Source organism: Erpetoichthys calabaricus, chromosome 15 (assembly GCF_900747795.2).
Source record: "Erpetoichthys calabaricus chromosome 15, fErpCal1.3, whole genome shotgun sequence".
In the NCBI taxonomy this organism is placed as follows: domain Eukaryota; kingdom Metazoa; phylum Chordata; class Cladistia; order Polypteriformes; family Polypteridae; genus Erpetoichthys; species Erpetoichthys calabaricus.
Window position 1 is genome coordinate 79,284,103 of NC_041408.2, and position 12,444 is coordinate 79,296,546.

The 12,444-nt window shown below is 41.2% G+C and overlaps 1 protein-coding gene and 1 long non-coding RNA gene across 5 annotated transcripts in view; one reads left to right on the forward strand and one right to left on the reverse strand.

The window, feature by feature from the left end:
* Nucleotides 1–8,637: 8,637 nt before the first annotated feature.
* LOC127525919 (uncharacterized) lies at nucleotides 8,638–11,385 on the reverse strand. The gene is made up of 2 exons (XR_007933544.1): nucleotides 11,172–11,385; nucleotides 8,638–9,188 (listed from the first exon to the last, which is right to left on the reverse strand). It is a non-coding gene; the product is annotated as an uncharacterized LOC127525919 (long non-coding RNA).
* The window catches only part of LOC114666275 (kinesin light chain 1-like), a 109,873-nt gene continuing 108,303 nt past the window's right edge, over nucleotides 10,875–12,444 (forward strand). For all 4 annotated transcript variants that reach the window (XM_028821092.2, XM_028821094.2, XM_051919202.1 and 1 more), the window contains exon 1: nucleotides 10,875–11,216. The gene's annotated coding sequence lies outside the window, so the exon portion shown is untranslated. The remainder of the gene's footprint in view (nucleotides 11,217–12,444) is intronic.

Genomic DNA, 12,444 nt, shown 5'->3' on the forward strand with positions numbered 1-12,444 from the left:
TGCCTTTATTCGCTGCGCCCAATTGACGTCACCTTTTTGAAGCGCGCCTTTATTTGTGCGCGCATTTATTCGGCGCTCAATTGAGGTCGCCCTTTTGAAGATCGCTATTATTTATGTGCGCTTTTATTCGCCGCGCCCAATTGAGGTCGCCCTTTTGAAGGTCGCCTTTATGTGCGCGCCCTTATTGACGGATACCCAACGCGACACGACCAGCAAAAATGCCTGTAAATGCCAGATATGTATGCCGTAATAACTGCTAAAAATCAAAGAGCTTTGGCGTATGCACCTATTTCCTAGGGTCGATCGCTGAGCGCATACAAACACTCGGATGCCGCACTGATTTTGACGCTCGGCGCGTCACGTCTGTGCAACTCTTGGCCAGTGTGGAGGAGGCGCGCGGGGTGCTTGTGTTCAGATCAGGTCTAACTTTCTTATTTCTCGACTGATGTTCACAGTTTTGTTGTAATTGTTAGTCATGTCCTTATATTTATAAACAATGTTCTAATTAACGTGGGGTATTGTTTGTAAATCGTTGTGTTAATACAGTAAGCTGCGAGAAGCAGTGACGGTATGAGTCGCAATTAATAAATCTAATCTGTTGTAGCGCAATGGATGGATTTCTCTGCTCTTTGCATGGCTGTTTGAGGTGGTTCGATATTCTTAAATGTACTTCTCGCCTTTTGCCCCACTGTTTGGAAAAGCACGCGACTTTGCAGGTTTGCCATTGACATATGCGTCCGTGCCACAGCTGATGTAATGTCAGTTTATATTTTGGTGACTCCAGCATCGTTACACGACCCTCCCGCTGAAGTCGCGTCCCCATCAACCGCTTCCCACTCCTTGCAACGGCACACAAACTCGTTGAAATTACAGCATGGTCTTCTCTCTCGTTTCAGTCGTGCAGCCGGTGACAAGCAGGGATTGTGAGTGCTGTGTTGTCAACTGCCACAGCTGCGCTGTCATGCGATGTTCAACGCTGATCAGCTGTAAAATCAAGCAGGCAAACCACCTTGTCTAGAGATGCAGATGTACTGGTCTCTCGGTTGTTTTCCTCAACTAAACTGGAGCTGCAAACTGCATTCCTGGTCTGGATCTCGGCTCCACTGCCTTCTCACAATGCCTCTACGATCTGCCTTGTCCTTATCCTTTGCATTCTTACCACTGGCCCTGCTTCTCACTGCTCACTTGTGGTCAGTGGCAACTCAAACTGCCACACTTATCCCAGCTCCACGAGCCTGAAGCACTGCCAGTATCCACGCACCCAGGCTAATGGACCACAGCAGATGGAGTAGTGGTGGTGGAGCTGTATACTGTAGGTGACGGCCTCTTAGCTGTCTGCAAGCCATGCTCCAGATTACGGATTTGAGCCTTGGAACTCTTCAGCAACTCCTCCGAAGTGCCAAGCAGGTCCATTTAAGGTCTCCGAGGGACTCTGCTAAGAAGGATCTGTAGGTCTTCTCATCCCACTCCTGACACCAATGTAGCATAGGCACCACAAGGGATGGATTCTCAGCTCTTTGACGACGCTCGCTATCCTTAAAAGGCCTGCTCACCTTTTGCTGCTCTTGTAGGAAAAGCCTACACCTTTGCAGTCTTGCCATTTATATGGCCGTCCCTGCCACTGATGATGTAATGCCAGCTCATACTTGAGTCACTTGACTCATCCCTGGCTGATGTATCTTGTCAGTGCCGTTACAATATAAAGCTCACTAGACATTAAGCCCGTTACAATAACGGGCGCTAGAACAGTAGTGCATAAACATTAGTAGGAACAGTCTATGTTAAATGGCAAGGGACCTTGACCTTATTCTGTTTCTTGTCTGAAGAAGATATTTAGGAAAAAATTTCTATTTTTTTACCTCATGAAATTTTTCTATAAAATTTCATTATAGACAACATTTCTTGTAAATATTCTGTCCGAGTTTGGCAACAGAAAAATGCCTGTAATTTTCTCTGACAATAATACTGGCTTTGATGTCCGTAATATGCGTTTAATTTTCTGTCACAACAGTGGGCATTCAGCAGATTCTCCCCAGCAACTGATGTAATGTGCGGTGTGCAGCTGATAATCGTGCCTGTGGCGTCTCTCCAGCAAGTACTGTGCAGTTCCCTAGCAAGTATTTTAATCTGTGCTGGCGTGCAGCTGATTATTGTATGTGTGGCATCTCCCCAGCAACGAATTTTATGTGCGTGAAAATAAATCTACTTTTAAAAGTCATCCTATTGTAATATCATGAAAATTCGTATATTTAGGAAAACCCCTTCAACGACTGACACTTTACCGGGCCAAGCTTCTTAATCGCAAATCTGACATCCTCAGAGTGAACACTTGCACAACAACAAACACTAATCCCACCTCTTTGGGGAAGCTGGTCTCCGCGTCTCAGTACCCGATTGGATTTTTTTGTGCGTTATGTTCTAGGTCTTACCTCATTTACCGAAATCCGATTGGATCGATCACGTGATATTTTATAGGTCCCGCCCTCTCTGTCTTGTGTGACGCGTCAGGTGGCCTTTGAAGCATCGCACCGTGCCCCGTGCATGCGCACTTCACTAGAAGACACACAGACACTGGACGCACACAGGGGTTTTATTAAAGAGGATTGTGTGTGTGTGTGTTTAGTCTTTATACAATTACAAACCTTTGGGTTTGTTTGGGGGTACAATGGGGGTGCTGGGATCCTATTTACTCCAGTGAGTTTTAAGGACAGGGCATGTTTCCAGATTTTTAGCCCTGAATTAAATTCAATTAATTGAATTTGTCCCTAGGAGGGTACACTTTAAGAAACACCATCTCTAGAAGTTAGATAAAATAGTTATGCTTTCAAATTTCTTAAACAGACAGTGTCAGGTGCTGCTGCTACTAATAAATAAAAATCTAATGTTTACAGTATTTTTGAAAGAAACATACAAGTAATAATGTAACAGCTTTTCACATACAGAACAGGGGGATCAAATAGATAGATAGATAGATAGATAGATAGATAGATAGATAGATAGATAGATAGATAGATAGATAGATAGATAGATAGATAGATACACAGTACACATAATAATAATGTGCTAATGGCAGGTCCCAACAAAATATAAACATAATTAAAATAAGTGTTGTTGTTGAAGTTTGCATAATATTCAAAGTGATTTCACTATCCATGCTGCATCTTGACATGTGCGTATTTATTATGGACTGCTGGTCATTCATTTAGGACAGTAAGTCTACAATTGAATTCATCTCATATTCCATGAAACCGTATCAAGTAACTAGGACATATCTAATAGCAGGGGTCTCCAACCTTTTTTCCCCCCTGAGAGCTACTTGAAAATGAAAATGGCAGAGAGCTACTCATGTTTTCTAACGTTTATTCTCGTAGCTTATTTCAACCTAAACAAAATGAATAAGGTTGTTTTGCCTGAACATTTACAAAATGTTGGTGTCCACAACTCACATTTTGTATTAAAACATCACAAAAAAATATTGAGTTCACCTGCAAGTGCATTTTGTGTGTCTGTATGCATTTTCTAGTGTATCTCACACTATTGAATTAAAACATGAATGCTGTCAAAACAAAACAATGCAATTCCAAATACTTAGATATTCCTTATTCCTTTGTCATTTTGTCACATGTCACTGTGTCACTTTATTCACAGGTCCAGTCGCATGTGTGATGTGTCGTTTAGTTCGTCAGATGACTGGCACTGAGGTGTCTGGTGGAGTGGAGCCACTGAGGTCCAGTCTTATGGAGTCATTTAAATGTTCGTCTGTCAGTCTTGGTCTGAACTTTCATTTCCTGACATTCATGTCAGACTCACAGAGGTATGGAGACCCAAACAAAGCAGACATTTTCAGAGCTGCTTGGTGAAGATTCTTATAGTTATCTGGCTCTAATAAGCTTCAGAAATGCTGAGAATGCTGTTGAGACTTTAACTGCACATTATTTTGAAGGTTTACTAATATATAAAATCCAATGTTTGTCTGTCTGTATGTCCGCTATCCATGAGAGAACTACTTAATGGAATTAGATGGGGTTTTTTTCTATAATTTGCTTGAACATTCCTGTTGATTTTGCGACTTCTATCATTTCGCCCTGGAATTGCAAAGCAGTGATCAAAATTTCCGCATTTAGCTGCTGTGCCCAAAATCCTTGTAATGTTAAATATAACACCTTAAGCACATTCTCGGTGTCTTGTCTGTTTTATTTAAATGTACAGGTAATATTGAATGACTTAGCAATGACAAATATGACTGCCGATTCCAAACTTTGGGCAGCTAGTTTAAACATTAAATCCCAATCCAGTCTCGTGAGTATTAATATCCTTGAAACACAGGAGCAGACTGGATCTCAAAACCAGCCCGGGCATCCTTCAAACAAGTGAGGAGGTGACGAGGTCGACCCACGCGGCCCGTTATTCATTGTAATTTTCTTAAAATCTGTGATGAGTACACGGCTCACTACTTGCTATGAGCCTATGATATGAACTCTATCTAAACTGTTGCCAAATTTAATCTGTACAATGTTTTTTAGACACAACTTAAAATTTGACGATATGCTTAGATAAAATTTAATGAAAAATAAAAATTCAGTAACACGGCTTACACGTTATTAGAGCACATGTCAAATGTCAATGTCATGTCCAAGTGCCAGTATCCTAGTAGGTAGCTGCTCATTTACAGTACTGTACAATGAAATAAATGATAACCGAGGTTATAATGAAAACCTCACATGATTGAAATGTTCCGTTAACTTAACGATAAACTAGAAATGTTCCGTCCTATATGAAAAATTCCTATCCTGTGCTTTATAACTTTATTTCATCATACTAATAATTGCAGCTGAAAACCACTAATTATCGCTCACACCGACAACCAGACGAACAAAATGCATAATTCATAATCTAAACTAATTATTAGTACCGAAGAATTTAAATACTAGATATGAGATAAAATAAATTGCAATAATGTATATGCTAACCGAAACGTAGCGGTGTCGAAACAGAAATCAGCAAAAGGCAGTTTTGACCAAATGTTTCGCTGCAGCGTTGTGTACTGACAACTAAAACAACTTGATGACGGAATACGGTATATTCTATAGGACTATATAAATCCCAGTACCAGACAGATAATGTTTAGTAGTTTCAAAAATTAATTTTAATGTCAAACAGTAGCCAGTACATAAAATTTATTTCCTGAAACGGCCGGCCCATGACCAGACCAGAGTCCACGGCCCACTGGGCATTGCCCTAATGGCAAGTCCGCCCCTATTGAAATAGTATTGTTTTGCACATATTTAGGGCTAGAGGGCTATGGCTCTTGATGGTCCCACAATCTCCTAGATCATCGACTACCTGACCAACAGGCAGGTGTGTGAGGCTTAAAGGCTGTGTGTCAAGGATGGTGGTGTATAATACTGGGGCACCTCAGGGAACCCTCTACACAATATTATAAAACCAGCTCTTGACATTTGCAGATGTTCTCTGAAGACTCCTCCATCATAGGTTGTATTAATAATGGAGATGAGTCTGAGTACAGGGGGCTGGTGGAGGTCTTTGCCTTGTGGTGCAGACAGAACCACCTCCAGCTCGACATCATCAAGACAAAAGAGTTAGTGGTGGACTTCTGGCTTGCTAAGGAGCCCCTAAGACCAGTGAGCTTACAGGGGAAGGACGTGAAGGTAGTGCAGAGCTACAAGTAATCTTGGGGTCCATATGAACAGCAAACTGGACTGGCCTGACAACACAATGATGCTGTAAACAACAACAGCATTTATTGAACAATGTAGCTCAAAGTGCTTTACAAGATTTCAAAGAGAAAATTACAAGAAAAGAAAAAGCAAATAAGATTTGATAAGAATATTAATGAATAAGTAACAAATAATTCCATACAATCTTATAAAATGCAGATATATAAGTAGTAGAAGGGAAGTGTCCTTAAATACATTATCATAATGCAAGTCTCCAAAGATCAGGCTGATAATAGTAAGGACCAGAGCAGACTGTACATCCTGAGGAGGCTCCGGTCTTTTGATATATAACGCGGATTTTTCGCTGCTTTGCGGGTTTCTGCGGACAATGGGTCTTTTTACTTCTGGTACTTGCTTCCTAAGTTGGTTTGCCCAGTTGATTTCATACAAGAGATGCTATTGGCGGATGGCTGAGAAGCTACCCAATCAGAGCACGCAGTTAAGTTCCTGTGTGCTGCTGATTGGCTCAGCGACAGAGTGTTGCATTAACCAGGAAGTCTCATCTCACTCATTCATCATTAACGTGCTACTGATTCAGGGGCCGTGTCCAAGCGCCAACAGAAGATGCAAATGATTGCAGAAAAGGTAAAAATTTTGGATATGTTGAAGGAAGGGAACAGCTACACCGCTGCAGGACATCATCACAGCATCAATGAGTCCACGATTCTTTTTATTTAAAAAGGAGGAAAAGCATATAAGATCTACGGCCGCAGTGTCCTTTAACCAGGGCGCAAAACGAGTTGCAAGTGGACGTGATAAGGCAGTAGTCTGGATGGAATCTGCTTTAGGAATCTTTGCAACAAGGTCGACGACGTCATGACCTCCTACAAGCTGCTACGTGTACTTCGCTATACAGTAAGTGTAAACTTATCTACTGATTTCATATTGCTTAGCAGTTGTCCCTGTTATTAATAGAGTAAAGGGTGGGTTGTAAACAATACAGGGAGGGTTTAAGAACGTCCAAATACACGTTAAATAATTAAATAAATATGGTGTCCCTACTTTGCGGAAATTCAGTTATCGCGGTTGGCCTTGGAACCTATCTCCCGCGATAAGTGAGGGATTACTGTATACAGCAAGCTGCATGTTACCTCTCCCAATGGCAGAGCACTCCCTAGAGCCACGCCCCCTTCTTCCCTCACAGCTTCTAGAAGCCGCCCGGTAAGGGCACGTAACCCCATCCCTTCTGGAAGTAGCACTGTAGAAGAAGCGCCGGCAAAGAGAAAGGTGTCATTGCTGGGAGACCGGAACGAGCCGCACAGCGGAGCACGTGACTCTCGAAAAGATTCAGCCAGAGAAAGAAATCCCTGATCGGCTTTTGTTTATTTTGTTTGTTTCATCTTGTGACGATTAAAAGGGACGACCCGGTTGGCGCCCTAATATTCCGACTGTTTCCTGTCTGTCCTTCCATCGCCCGACCACACAGGATATACAGAAGACGGTAAAATATAAATTTGAAATGAAAAACTGCAAATCCAGTCTTAAAACAAACTGAAACTGCACCATTAGTGGAATCACGCGATAGGGATGACAATGTCAGCTGGTCATCAGAAGTTGACACAAAGCACTGTACGGCCGAACTGCGATGATGGCAGTCTCGAATTCAGTCTTGTGAAGCTTTAGCATGGTAAAACAGTTAAAATGATTACGATCACGTGGAAGGACAAGAAAGATGTCAGCCCCCAAGCACTGATCACAATACAGCAACTGTCACACAGAAGATGCCTACTAAATCTGCATGAGTACAGCAGTGGACAGTAGACTGACTTTTCCTACTGCATTCATGCTGACGTTTGGTACTGACTTGTTTGTGGTACACATTAACATTTTTTCTTATCTCCCTATTATTAAAAATAATCTTTGCGGAGAAGACTAGGGAGACGAGACATGATCTTCTCAGAAGACAATGTGAAGTCCCGTGAGAGACACTTTAACTTGCTCCCAGCTCTTAAAACAACGACAAGCGACAAGGAAAACACGCAGCTCGCCAGCAACAGAAAAGCCAGCAGATGATCCGACCGCTTCTCCTTAGCATGTGATCAGCCCCCCCCCACGAAGTGGCAAAAAGGACAGCGGCTGTACAGGCTTTAAAATGATTGATGGGCAGCGTGACAGCAGCAGAAAGACAGTAGATGGTCCAACGGCATCTTCTTAGCATGCATTCAGCCGCCTCCCCCCCTTCACAACGTGAGAGCGTTATATGTCCTGCAAGAAAGAGACAAGTATTGTTTTTACAACGTCGCACAAAAGAAGGCAGTGAGACATCATTTAAAACAAGTCCACGGACATCTAACCTAGCAGTTGTTGGATTGCTTTTGGCAGACACGCTTCATGCGCTCCCAGCTCTTAAAACAACGACAAGCAACAAGCACAACACACAGCTCGCCAGCAGCAGAAAGCCAGCAGATGATCCAACCACTTCTCCTTAGCGTACGTTCAGCCACCCAAGCCCCCCCTTCACAACACGAGAGGCAGAGACACAAAGTGCCAAAAAGACAGCTGCCGTACAGGCTTTGAAATGATCAACAGGCAGAGCGACAGCAGCAGAAAGACAGCAGATGATCCGACGGCACCTCCTTAGCATACGTTCAGCCACAACCCTTCACAATGCGAGCAGCGTTATACGTCCTGCGAGAAAGAGATGTAACCACATCCGGGGCCGGAAATAAAGAACAAGTATTGTTTTTACAAAATTTTTAAAGTAAAAGTGAAAATAATGCATAAGTAACAATTCCCATGAAAATAATCTCTTTAAATTGTATATCCAGTAAACCAAACCCAGGGGTGGGTGAGCAAAGAGAGCAGGGGGCAGAGCCCCCTAGTTGAAAAGAATATCAACATTTTTGGCTTATTTTTCCTGGGATAAACATAACACTGAGGAGGTTACATGAAAATGAAGTGTACACAACATGTAACTTAGGTTTTATTTTGGAGAATAGAACCGACAATCAAAGTTGTTCTAATGTCCTCTTACTATCAAAAGGAAAGTCATTCCTCACACGCCCCCTTATATATTAAACATATTAACTATTTTTAATTTTATAAGACATCCTGGATCCTGTCAAATAAAGATAAAAAAAATCCATTTAATTCCATTTTTTATTTCCGGGTCATGGAGAGCCAGTATCTATCTAGATGGCATTAGTGACAAGACAGAAACAAGTGCTGGATGGGGCAGCTGTACATCACAAAACACCCTCACTCTCACAGACCAGTGTAGAGTCGTCAGTTAACCCTCACAGGTATGTCTTTAGGATGTAGGGGAAAGGCCATTTAAACATGGTGCAAATGAGCAGACTCCACACAGGCCAAAGTGCAAACCCACCTCTCTGGAGCTTTGAAACTGAAGATGACCTTGTTTATCTTCATTCTCTTATATCTTCTCTTTATTTTTCAATTAGAAATATAAATGCTGCACAGTCCTCCTGTGATATTGTTGAAAACAGGATACTGGTGGAAAAAAAAGAAAATAGCTATTTTCAGCCCAGCTCCATTTGTCCTAAGCTGGGCAAGTGTCCAAGCATCCATTAGTCACGCTGGCTTATACTGGAGATCGACAAAGGGATAGCACAGAATACTCCTTCTAGTCATACTCATCAAAAGAAACCCCGTCTGCCTTTGAGATGAGACTTGTGATGCAACCATCTGGAATTTTTGTTTCTAGTCGTATCATGCATGGTCTTCTTTACAATCACAAAATACATTCACATTTGATAAAATAATGTGCCAGTTGTTTAATGCTAATATTTAGGGTTTTTTGTTAATATTTCTTTTTAATACAATTCAGTCTGGACTATGACATCTCTCATACAGTGAGAGCTACCTGACATCCCAGTAACGGACGATTCGACCTGCTGAAATCAGGCAAACGGTTCCACAGTCTTATAGAGGAGCTTCTGTCCTCAAGCCATAATGCTTCTCAATCAGGACATCTTGTGGGCATTACCTACACACTGGCCTCATTTGCTCACACTCCTACCTCATAGTTGTCATTTTTATTCATAATATACATATAAATCAATTTTTAAAATTGAATACTTAATATATTTTTCACTTGATGCCTCTGCATGAAACATTGATTGTAAGTATGTCATAATATAATAAATGACATAAGAAATCACTTCCTCTAATATTTCCTATTCTTTCAATGGAACTTCCTGTGTTTTGTATGATATGTCAAATTAGTTTGAGATAGATAGATAGATAGATAGATAGATACTTTATTAATCCCAATGGGAAATTCACATTCTTCAGCAGCAGCATACTGATACAATAAATAATATTAAATTAAAGAATGATAATAATACAGGTGAAAAAAACAGACCATAACTATGTATAATGTTAAATATTAACGTTTACCCCCCCTGGTGGAATTAAAGAGTCGCATAGTTTGGGGGAGGAACGATCTCCTCAATCTGTCTGTGGAGCAGGACAGTGACAGCAGTCTGTCGCTGAAGCTGCTCTTCTGCTAATCTCTGATAATCTCTAATCCTCTGCTAATCTCGAAATACACAGGAAGTTATCTTAATATATCTGAAAATGTACTGCAGAGGATCTTGGAATGTAAACGGACGCATTTTAAGTTATCAGGAAACGAGTTTGTGATACATGTACATTTAGTGTATTTGACTTTCATTTTGCATTCATCAATCCAAAGCAACTTCATTCAAAATACCTTGAATTGCATTTTGACTGTATCTCATAATGTACATCGTATCATTGCAGTATATCAGGAAATCTATTTGAGTAATCTTAGAATGCATTCCAGATATCTGTAATGCATTTTGAAGGATCTCTAAATGTTAATCTGGCTTGCCATACACAGTATGTGGGCATTAATCGACAACCAAGATTCACTCATAATGAGGAGATTTGTACGAGGCTGTTTCTTTAACGCTAAACTCCCGTCTACACGTCCTTCTTAAACGGACTAATACTGCTGCTTAATGGAGAATGACGAGCCTGAACAGGTCAGTCCGAAGTTTCCCTCCGTTGTCTCCGAAGCTCAGCTCACGTCCTCCCTCCTTACCCGCCTGCGCCTTTTTCTGATAACGTGGCTCGCCGGCGGCCGGGACACTGCGGGCAGACACACCCTTCCCGTGACGTCACAGTTCGGCCCGCGCAGAGTCTGCTGGGACAGCGGGCGGACATCTTGGATTTAAAGGGGCTCGAGCAGGCTGTAAAGAAGTTGACTTAAGTGTTTGTTAAGTGGGTTTTTAAAAACGTAAATATATTTAATCCGTTTTTTCCTACTCTTCCCCTCGCCCCAAAAACTAATAACCCCTTCTTTGGGAAAGAATCCTGCTATGAATTTATTTTTCCCGGTGGCTTACGAGCCGGGATTGAAAGCGTACCTTTCCCCTGGGAGTGACTAATCCTGACGTGAAGATTCGGTTTGTTTACATCGTTCTCAAAAATCTCAGCTCTGTTTACCGTAAACGGGACAACTTGGTCACCTGAAGAGAAAGATCCGTAGAGGTATGTGCGTAGTTTTCTTCAAATTGTATATTTGTTAAGACGTCAGTATATTAAGTGGCCTGAGACAGCAATGACTCAGTAAGAGCCCAGCATGGCACTACCCCTGCCTGCTGTGGGCACACAGTGGTCTAACGTATCAGAACATGCAGGGCGCGGCAGTTGGAATTTTTAGCTGGTTTTATCTGTCCAAAGTGGCATAGAAACGACAGGTGTATCATACAGTTATTAATTTTGTTTAGAAAATATGGGCATTGCAGGATTACATTAATTGTATAAAAATCATTCAGTAAATTGCGGGCACTGCAAGTTAGTGCTTTTTTTTTTGTGATTCGCGATTCTGCAACCATACTTGCTGGTTCATTTAATTTCTAATATTTCTAATAAAGTAAAATCACCACAAAGGCCAAGGAAGGAAAAAGAAATGTACGCACACTTCCTGCCTGATTCCATGACAAGAAAGAAAGAAGAGTGGCATACGTGAAGTGTGTGCCAGCCTCACATCGAGTTCTGCCGCTTTGCTTGATTATTGCAAATTCTTGTTTTTTTGACAGTTCAAACTCTTCATTTATGTTGAAAGACCGATTACCTTGATTCTTAACAATGGGAGGTGGAGCCTCTTATAATAAAGGGCGTCGTTTTTTGTGCGTTGTGTTGTTGTAGTAGATTATACTTTATTAGGTAGATTATACCCCGTGCGGAAATTAACATTTTGCAGGAGGTAAAATAAACATATATATGGAGAATAATAATAATAATTAAAAAAAAAAAATAGCTCACAAACCCCCAAATTCCCCCCCACCCCAAATCCATATAAGAACTTCTGGCTTGGATAACAGAAATCTGCTGCTATGAAAAACAAGCTTCTAGGTGTTGGTTTTTTCTTCCTCCCTGGCCAATTGACCCTATAATTGGACCTTCATTTAGAGGCTTAAAAACAAGGACTCTATTTACCTTAATTATATATGTCTTATGTGGGTGTGATTTCTTATTTTGTGTACTATTTATGCATTATTATTCTGATCTAATATTAATTTGTTTTCTGTTGCATGCAACTACTTCTTTGGCATCTTGTAAAGCACTTTGAGCTACCTCATTTTAATGACATTGTAGACTAGAAGTAAATGTTGTTGTTGTAACAGTAAGATGAGGTCAGACCTGCTTACAGTGCATCTGGAAAGTATTCACAGCGCATCACTTTTTCCACATTTTCTTATGTCACAGCCTTATT